Source organism: Pygoscelis adeliae, unplaced genomic scaffold, assembly GCF_000699105.1.
Source record: "Pygoscelis adeliae isolate BGI_AS28 unplaced genomic scaffold, ASM69910v1 Scaffold459, whole genome shotgun sequence".
Classification (NCBI taxonomy): Eukaryota; Metazoa; Chordata; class Aves; order Sphenisciformes; family Spheniscidae; genus Pygoscelis; species Pygoscelis adeliae.
In genome coordinates, this window is record NW_008825435.1 from 134,553 (window position 1) to 143,978 (window position 9,426).

Genomic DNA, 9,426 nt, shown 5'->3' on the forward strand with positions numbered 1-9,426 from the left:
CAGGAATACCGGGATGTCAGGCGGGACTCTGCGTCGGATGCCCGTTCTCGGCCGCAGTTCATCACAGAGGTGCAGCCTTGCTGGTAATAGAGGGTCACCTTCCCTGCAGGGGCGGTGGGCAGAGAGGGACCACGGTTAGAAGAAAGCAGCACTAAACTAATAAAAATCAGTGGTGGACTTTGAAGTTACCAGGTGAGAAACCAGCCCCTTAAATAGCACACCCAAATGAAGTCACACCTTGCTTGTTTTAGTTAGGAGAAAGAGCTAAGTGAGGCATGTGCACAGGCAGACAAAACTCACGTGGCTTCTTTGGGAGACAGAGCCTCTCTTTTGCCTAAAAGGGACTTTTTTAACCATACACGGGGCAACCTCCATCGAGAGAAGGAATTTGGCCACTTGTTAGCCCTTTCCCACATCAAGTTCGTCAGTGCACCCTCATTCATTCTGCAAATCAGTTTGGTTTTCCAAAGACGAGGGCAACCCCCACTGAACCAGAGGAAACACATGGTTTTGACCCCCCCCACTACGTACCCAGGGAGGTTTTGATGATGGCACATTTCTCCCTCCGCTCACAAGTCGTTTCATTTCCTCCCCGGAAACATCCGACAAAGGGGATCCTGTACTTGCAGACTTTGCATTGGAGAGCCTCAGCTGCAGCAGACAGAAGAGGCAATGAGTTTGGGGCTCCGTTCTGCAGAGCCATGGGGAGTTTTGCTTCAAATGTCCCTACAATAAGATGGGGGTGACCCCAGAGAAGATGTAGAGCCCACCAGGGAAGGGACCAAGCGTCACCTTCACTTACAGACCCAGTAATGAGAGCCCTCATCTGTAGGGGAGAGACAAATGATGCGTACGGACACTTAACCCTTCTTGGCAGAGCTTTGCAGACAGACGTGGCCTTAGGTGAACAAATCAGACTACGGACCCACAGAGAATAACTGTGGATGTGGGCTCTGGGGTGGGGTTCATCCACAGCAAGACCACCACAACAGCTCTCGGGGCAGAGCAGGTGCACATCTAGCCCAGGATCCAGCAACCTACAGCTGAAGCTCCTGGCCCAGAGGAGGTCTCTTTGGATTTAATAGCTCCTCTGGGAAGTGAGTGGAGAGAAAGTCATTTTCATCCAAGCAACGATGAAAACAGTTGCAGAGATTTCTCTCCACTGACTGCAGACTCCGAGCAGATGACACGCAGCTCACACAGTGACAACATCGCAGACATCAAGAGCTTGGCAAGACCCATCCAACCACCATCAGATGTTCCCCTGCCCTTAAATTAAAATCATTTAAATCCCATTTACTACCTGTGACCCTCCACCTACCGACTCCGATGCACAAGGCAAGGGTCAGCCCCACGAAGAGCACCTTCATCTTGGAAAAGGGACAGATCCTGATCTCCCAGCTGCCCCTCAGCCCAGCACAGGGTTACCTATGAATGAGAATGGCTCAGGCAGTTCATTAATCCCCGTAATGAGTTTCCTCAGTGGTCAGCCTTCTAGCAGGGGGAAAACCAGTCAGGCAAAAACCTCACAGTACAGATGTCTGATGTCCCTTTTGGGGCAAAACGAGCAGAGAAACTTGAAGCACTTTATTAGAGAATCCTCCAGCACCTTAAAAAGCTGAAATATAGGCAATTCCACCTTTCTGCTCTCTTAATTTTAACAGCCATGCTTTCAAGGCAGAAATCTCCCAAGTAAATAAAATTATCTTATGAGAACGCCCCCCCCCCCCCTTTATTTCCTAAGATGCTTCCACCTCTTGCTTAGACATAGCACCAGCAATTGTCTGTACCCCGAAGCAGGCAGGTTTGGGCAAATAAAAGGAAAAAAAACTTGAGCGCCCAACGTGGGGCTCGAACCCACGACCCTGAGATTAAGAGTCTCATGCTCTACCGACTGAGCTAGCCGGGCTGCCAAAATCCCCTATTTCCACTGTTTTTCCCACCGAAAGTATGAATTTGATGCTGATTTAGCAAGATGCCCAATTTTATGAGTATAAAAATAGGAGTATTCAAATAAGGGGAAGCTCTTCCCTGGGAGATTTAAGAGGGTGTGTTGGGATGGTGCCAGCGGACACGAAACGCAGAAGACCCACACGGAAAACTCCCAAAGCAAAACCCCAAGAGAAGGTCCCTTACCAGACTCTGCTTTCCCCTCCAAAGTCCGAGCATCCACCGGCCACGCGTCCCAGCTGCCTTTATTCCTCTCCTGCGCTTGGGCTGACCCAGGACCTGAACGACCTCAGAGCCGATGGGGGATATTGTTTGGCGGGAACAATGCTTCTGCTCGCACCTGGGCAAACACAGCTCCTCACCGAGCCCGGACAGACCTTCCAGGACACGGAGTCATTCATTACATGGGTGAGTCTACAGAATTTCAGGCCTTTTAATCTCCCTTTGTGCAGAAAAATACCCTCAGCTCCCAACTCTGAAGCCAACCCAGGGTTAACTCTGCAGGAAAGACCCAAAGAGGCAGATTTTATAGACCTACCAGTAAGCCTATAGCCCTTTTCTGCTTGTGATGGCAGCACCTTCACAAGTCCCCTTTTGAGACCAGCTAATGTGGGGGTTCCTCCACAAATAGCACCAATAACAGACGTAGAAGGATGTGCCTCATCCCGTTTGGGGGTCCTGCCGAAAAGCAAACCCTCCCTCCTCCCCTCTTTATCCCCCTCCCTGTTCAGCATCATGTTTAATCACACCGATTTATCCCACTGGGTGCAGTTTTTCACGGAGCAGAGAAGAGACTAAAAAAACAAGGGAGGGTTTAAGCTGTATGGTTATGGTCCTGAGTAATGACATGTTTAATTAGGACACGATTCCAAGAAACCTGCCTACCTGCTTCAAGTTATTTGGCTTCACCTGTACCAACCCAACGCAATGTTTATGCAGCTGTTCTTGCGCTATCAGCACAAATACAGATGATACCAGCATTTTCTCAAGCATGAAGCCAGGCTCAACTCCTCCAGGCAGCCAGAACCAAAGGGCAAGTGGATGAAGTTCCCAGAAGGTTGGGTCCTTGCATGGGTCCAACGCATACCCTGGTCCAGACAACTCTGCAGAGAAGCGTGGTGTAACACATTCCCAGTCCGAAGCTCAACTTGTTTTCCTCTCTGCTGCGCAGCACTGTTTGCCCTGCTCTTACACGTGGTGCATCCTCTGTTGTGGAGCAAAAGGCTGTGGTCTAAACCAACAGGAATGCTCTCAATCAATGGCATTAAATATAAGAAAATAGGGTATTGAATATTTTATTTTCTGTATTTAGAAATGTTGTGCTGTAAACTGAAGGACGTGGATTTCCTGGGATTTATCAGGCACTTTGAGAGCATTTTGGTACAGCAGGTAATACCCTGCTGTTCACCCGGGGTTGGATTTGTTCCTGTTTATTACCCATTTCCAACCTGGAGAGGTTTACATGGCTCAAAGACTGCATAAAGCAAGAATAAATAACATAAAACATTAGGGCTTGAGATAAGAACAAGTAGGAATCACTCTGCAATACCAGAGGTTAAAGGAGAATTTAAAACAGGTACAAATGATGGAAAGGGTGAGAAAGAAGGCGGATAAGAAGGCATTTTTCCTCCTTTCAGAGAAAGGGAAGGCCACCCTGACTCCCATATGACACTGGATTTGTTGGGAGACACAGCTCCTTCCCCTCCCTTTCCCACGACACCTCCCAGCGTTGGTGCTCCCTCCTGTGTGAAACAGCCCTAGGATTTTTGCTAGGAGGACGGGGAAAAGGGGGGGAAGAAAAGAGCAACGCCCAACGTGGGGCTCGAACCCACGACCCTGAGATTAAGAGTCTCATGCTCTACCGACTGAGCTAGCCGGGCTCTGACGGTTAAGGGGATGGTGCAGCTTCTGAGCATCACCCCAGATGCAGGTGGTGCAGTTGGGGGTGGGGGAGATTTTGGGGGGGATTCGTCTCAGGAGAGGGACTAGAGCAGAAAGAGCTCCGGACTGGCAGGTTCGTTTCGGTTCTCCTCCCGCGGCTGGTGGAGCGCCAAGTCCCCTCTGGTCTGCATCCAGCCAGACACACTGCAGAGCTGGTTCCGCTAAATTAAAAAAAAAAACCACCTACGGTAAAAAAAATCACCTTTCCCTGACCGGGAATCGAACCCGGGCCGCGGCGGTGAGAGCGCCGAATCCTAACCACTAGACCACCAGGGAGCTGCAATAGTGGGGTTTTCCCCCCAAATATAACGCAAGACGGGGGGAGGCACAAAACATTTGGGTTGCGCTTGGTGCACAGAAGAGTCTCAGCGTGTTTTCCTCCTCCTTCCTTTGGCAGCTAAAGAGTAAAATCCTCCCAAGCCAACAGGTCCTTGGATTTATCTTCTGCTGCCATCCAGCGGTCAGCCCTTCTTGGTGGCTTCTCCAGCACCTGAGAGTCCAGAAGTTACCCCAGAAAGGTCTTGCAGCCACCACATGACTTTTCCCCCCCCCCTCCGTCCGGGGACACCCTGTCCCCAAACACATGGGGTTTCTGTCTGCTCCCATCAGAACTGGGAAGTCTTCCCGACTTCCCAGCTGCTGGGTTCATCTCAGTGCGTTCAACTGGGTGGAAAACACCCCAGAAGCCTAAAGTTCCTCCATTTCTTGGGTGTGATATAAGGGTGAAAAAGAGCAGATCACTGGCATCTCAGTAGCTCTATAAAAAAATATGCAGAGCTGTGGATGATGATGTTGCTGCAAGGGGATCTGATCCTTGGGATTCAGGAGAATTTCAGATCATTTACTGATTTTTAGGCATCTTTCCCATGTTTGAACACAGTTCAGTCATTACACAGGCCTCCTTCTCCAACTACTGCACACAGATCTCCTAATTTTACAGGGAAGTCTACGTTTTCAGAAGAGATTCGCTTCAACTCCTAACATGCCACGCTACAGGTAACATTATATTGGCACATATCTGCAAGTGGAATAGAAATAACTGGACGAGGATGAGGAGGATGAAAACAGTTCAGCAGAAAAGGTGCTGCAGTTCCCCTTGCCAGGCTTTTTATATCTGAGTTTCTGGAAGAATGGAAATATGAACAGCAAAGGGCTTTAACAAAAGCTACATGGCAATGTAGGTCAGCAGAGACGCAGCAAGGAGGGGAAAACCCAGATTTAATGACAGTGGCTTGTGCTCCCAAGAGTTAATTGAACGTGGAGCCCGAGATTTTGGCTGCTATTCTAGGTCACGTCCCAAGAACAAATAATTCCATCCGGAAGCAGAAATGCATGACTGCAAAGTCTCCCCCTCCGTGCAGTCTTATTTTTTCAGCTCATTCGTGGGATGAATGAATGTAAAATGTGTTGGGGGGAAGGGAACAAACTTGTTGCTTGGTTTTGAGCATAGCAGAATCACGTCTTTGGGTACAACATCCAGGAATGGAGCTGAGCCATGAGACAAACATGGGAAGAAACTCAACCTGGGCAAGAGAGAGGCTGGATGGGAGAGTAAAAATGCAAGAGGAAGAGCTGAGAAATATTTAAGTAATGCTTAAGTCAAAGAAATAGCAGCATCCCAGGAATGAAACCAATGTCATGCAGGGACAGCACCAAGTTGCTCGTCACCATGCAGCGGAAAAACTCTACCCTCGTGGCATATAACCCCCAATGCTGGATAATTCCCACCCCGGGCTCTCTATTCGGGGTCCGACCCATGGTACCTGAGTGAGGGCAGCTGGGAAGCCTGTGGGCAGGCGGCAGGACTGAAGGCAAGCTGGGAATGCAGCCCACAGGGTGGATCAGCTGTGTCCATGGCCATGCACAGACGCTCCTCCAAGGCAGCTTGTGAAAGGGTGAAAAGCTCCAGGACTGAGCTTAAATAGAGCCCCTGGACCGTGGGCAGGGGGTGGGGGGTCCCAGGTGGGGCTGTTCAGCGCTGCTAACGCTCATCAGTGCCCTCAGTTGGGCAGCTAATCTTTCCACTTTAGGAAGAAGAGCTGCTGGTCCCCATGGGCACGGCAGCGTCCCTCTGTGTGAGCTCAGAGCACAGGGTCTTCTTTATCTCTCTCTAAATGCGTGATGGAAAAAGATGAGATATGATGAAGCAGCAGGGTGTAAATGCAAATTATGCCTCCCTATCCACGTGGAAAGCAAATGCCGAGAATTATGGGTGTAAAAGAAGTGCTGGGATGAAGCAGCCATCCCGCCCTCTCCATATGCAAGTGGTCTCAGGTGCAAAACCACCCCAAAATAACCACTAAATTAAATCTCAAAAAGCACATGGGTGTCCTGTATAAGTGCATTGCAGAGAGGGGTGGAAAAAGGTAGAGGACGGGGACAAAAAAACCCTAAAAATTATGTTTCTGCCTGGTTTCGAACCAGGGACCTTTCGCGTGTTAGGCGAACGTGATAACCACTACACTACAGAAACCTGGAGATGTCCCTCCGGGGGGGCATATTTGTGGGAATTCAGAAGAAATGTTGTTTCACTGAACTTTCCCCATTCCTGGTGGTGCTCCCCGCATCCCTTTGCCCTTTCTTGCCGCCTTCTGGCTCTTCTTTTCCTGCCCTCGTCTTCCAAGACCACCAACCGCAAAAAATTAGCCCTCTCCCTTGGCCAACACCCATCCGGGACGCCTTTCTTCGCGACCTCTTCACGGTGGTCAAAGCAATTGGACGCAACCAAGGGAAACCCAACACGTGCTACTTTTGACAGCCAGAGGGAATTCCCCACTTATAAAACTGGTTTTTAGGGGAGGAGACGCACCACGAACACGCCCGCCCCAGAGGTACCCCAAGAAGGGGTAGGAGCCTCCAGCCATCGCTTTGCAAGGGGCAGGGCCAAGGTCCCTTCTCCTGTTGGTCAAACCGGAGCTAAGTGACACTCTGGTCTCCCCGTCCCCACCCAGCGTGACCCAACTCTTTTAATATCTGCAAGACAGGGAGGGAAACACCGTAAAAATGGTGTTTCTGCCCGGTTTCGAACCGGGGACCTTTCGCGTGTGAGGCGAACGTGATAACCACTACACTACAGAAACGGGGTGAATCTGGGGGTTTGCACCATATCTGGAATAGGGTGAACCCCATTTCCCTCAGTGGGTGCTCCCGGCACCCCAAACCCCTCTGGGAAACGCGCCCCTCTCCCATGTTGCTCCCCCCAGCCCAGACCCCAAAACCGCCTGGTTTTCACCCATTTTCTCTGCTCGTCGCTGTCCAGGCTTGTGGAGCATCACCCCGAAGCACGGAGCTGCCCCGCTGCCTGCAGGGGGTTTGCACGCTCGGTCGCACGTTTGCCTCACACTCAAAAGGTCTTCGGCTCAGAACCGGGCAGAAACAGCCTCGTGTTTTTCCGGAAAACACAAAAAACCCCCGCGCCGCTTGCTTCTGCCGCCCCATCCAGAGACAACGCGTGTGTGCCCTGACGAGGCATTTCACCCGATTCGGTTTTGGGTTGGGTTCCTCGACGGTAAACGCCGAGCGAAAGAGAAGGGGTCAGTTCTGTCGCTGAGTATTGCTGCATTTTTCGCAAGAATCAGAGCGTTCGTACGTATATTATGCATATACATATATTTAAAGTTGCGTATATCGTTGTGCATCGTGGTACGGAAGATTAAGGTTTCCCTGTGCTGAGAGCCGCTGTTGCCTTTTGATTTGCCTCCCTGTCGCTCTGTGTGTGGAAGCAATGTTTTGCTGAAGGGCACGTATGAGTGAAAAATCAAGGGGGTGTTTTAGAAACAGCTGGAAAAGGCCCAAAAGAGGTGTTTCTGCCTGGTTTCGAACCAGGGACCTTTCGCGTGTTAGGCGAACGTGATAACCACTACACTACAGAAACACGATGTGGGATGCTGGAGGTGACCCACTCGTGACCGGATAGACCCGGGTCTCCACCTCCACCTTCTCTCAGCTCTTTTTGTACCGAAATTCTTCTCAAATTTGCCGTTAGCATTCGAAAATGACCTTTTTTTGTCGCCATCCACACTCGGGGTATGAGGAAGAAGAGGTTTTATTTGGGGGAGGTTGGGGAGCAGGGGACCGCTGCCAACACCGACGTGCAGAGAAGTCCCGCGGGACCCCCGAGGAGGAAAAATAATGATTTTTAAAGAATTTTGCCTTTTTCTACAGCTGAACTTTCCCTGACCGGGAATCGAACCCGGGCCACGGCGGTGAAAGCGCCGGATCCTAGCCACTAGACCACCAGGGAGAGCTGGTTTGGGGGAAAACAAATGTTTTTAATTAATGTAGCTACTTCTAAAAAGTTCGTTTTGTTATTTTTAATTAATGTAGCTATTTTTGATTAATTCTACGGCCGGAGCAAAGCAGCTCCTGTCGGGCTGATGGGAGGCGGCACCTTTGGGGGCTAAATGTGCAGAGATAAAAGATGAGATTGGTAAAATTTGGGTAAGCATCGGCTCCCTGGTGGTCTAGTGGCTAGGATTCGGCGCTTTCACCGCCGCGGCCCGGGTTCGATTCCCGGTCAGGGAAAAGCCAATCAATCTTTTCTAAAATTAAGCTGAATTTACAAATCCCTCCCCATCTCTGCCGGATTTCTGCTTTTCTCTAGAAAGTAACAGGCAATTCCAAATCCGTGGAAGGTTAAAGCAGTCGAGTTGTTTCTGTAAGAATAATATTCCTATGGCCCGGTGAGTCTGAATTTGGGAGAGCATTTACTCTGCTCCCCTTCCCCATATCAGGGGGCTGTTGGGGCACACAGATGCTTTAACGGATTCCTGCACATTCCTACCCAAAAAGGACATTTGTCCCCAATGCAGGGGACAGGAGCAGCGATGCATCCATGGCGGAGTGAGACTCCAGGCTGCGCTGAACCCGCTGCTCCACTTGTCACCGTGTCCCCAGGGAAAATATTAAGGCATAGACGAAAGTAAAACCCCACCTGCGACTTGTGCTGCAAACAGGTATTTTTGCAACCGCGGCCGTTCCAGAGTTTGGAGGAATATCGGTCCACAGAACTCATGGAAAAGGAGTAAAAATGAAAAGATTTCGGCCTGTTTCTGCCCGGTTTCGAACCGGGGACCTTTCGCGTGTGAGGCGAACGTGATAACCACTACACTACAGAAACCCGCCACGGCCCCTTTAAGGGCTCCCTCTGCCCTCACCTGTATCCCCGTCCTTAACCCTCCCTTGGTACCAAAACACGCGCGGACGAAAAGAGCTTTTCCGCGGAATTCACGCCGAACGCCGCCTTCCTGCTGCTGCTGCTATTATTTGTCCAAGCGGGAAGCGTTTCAGAGCGGCTCATCCCCGTTTTTAATCGCAGGACCAAAAATCGCATAAAATTTGCATAAACGCCAAAATTGCAGCGCAGGACCCGGGCGGGGAGATTTTTCAGCCTTTCCAACAAATCTCTCTGCTGGGGGGGTTCGCCCCAGCACGGGGCAGGGAAGAGGGGCTGAAACCGCCAGAACCCCGCACCAAAATGAGGACAGAAAAGGGCGTTTCCAGCGCAAAAAAAAAAAAAAAAAAAAAAAAAAAAAA

General features: G+C 50.4%; 1 protein-coding gene and 9 non-coding genes across 10 annotated transcripts in view; 2 read left to right on the forward strand and 8 right to left on the reverse strand.

The window, feature by feature from the left end:
• LOC103922939 (zinc finger protein 850-like) overlaps positions 1–9,426 on the forward strand; it is a 158,981-nt gene that overhangs the window by 52,583 nt on the left and 96,972 nt on the right.
• TRNAK-CUU lies at positions 1,837–1,909 on the reverse strand. The gene has a single exon. It is a non-coding gene; the product is annotated as a tRNA-Lys (tRNA).
• TRNAK-CUU lies at positions 3,758–3,830 on the reverse strand. The gene has a single exon. It is a non-coding gene; the product is annotated as a tRNA-Lys (tRNA).
• On the reverse strand, positions 4,096–4,167 carry TRNAE-CUC. Its single transcript has one exon. It is a non-coding gene; the product is annotated as a tRNA-Glu (tRNA).
• TRNAV-AAC lies at positions 6,292–6,364 on the reverse strand. The gene has a single exon. It is a non-coding gene; the product is annotated as a tRNA-Val (tRNA).
• On the reverse strand, positions 6,899–6,971 carry TRNAV-CAC. Its single transcript has one exon. It is a non-coding gene; the product is annotated as a tRNA-Val (tRNA).
• Positions 7,693–7,765, reverse strand: TRNAV-AAC. Its single transcript has one exon. It is a non-coding gene; the product is annotated as a tRNA-Val (tRNA).
• On the reverse strand, positions 8,063–8,134 carry TRNAE-UUC. Its single transcript has one exon. It is a non-coding gene; the product is annotated as a tRNA-Glu (tRNA).
• TRNAE-UUC lies at positions 8,344–8,415 on the forward strand. Its single transcript has one exon. It is a non-coding gene; the product is annotated as a tRNA-Glu (tRNA).
• TRNAV-CAC lies at positions 8,938–9,010 on the reverse strand. Its single transcript has one exon. It is a non-coding gene; the product is annotated as a tRNA-Val (tRNA).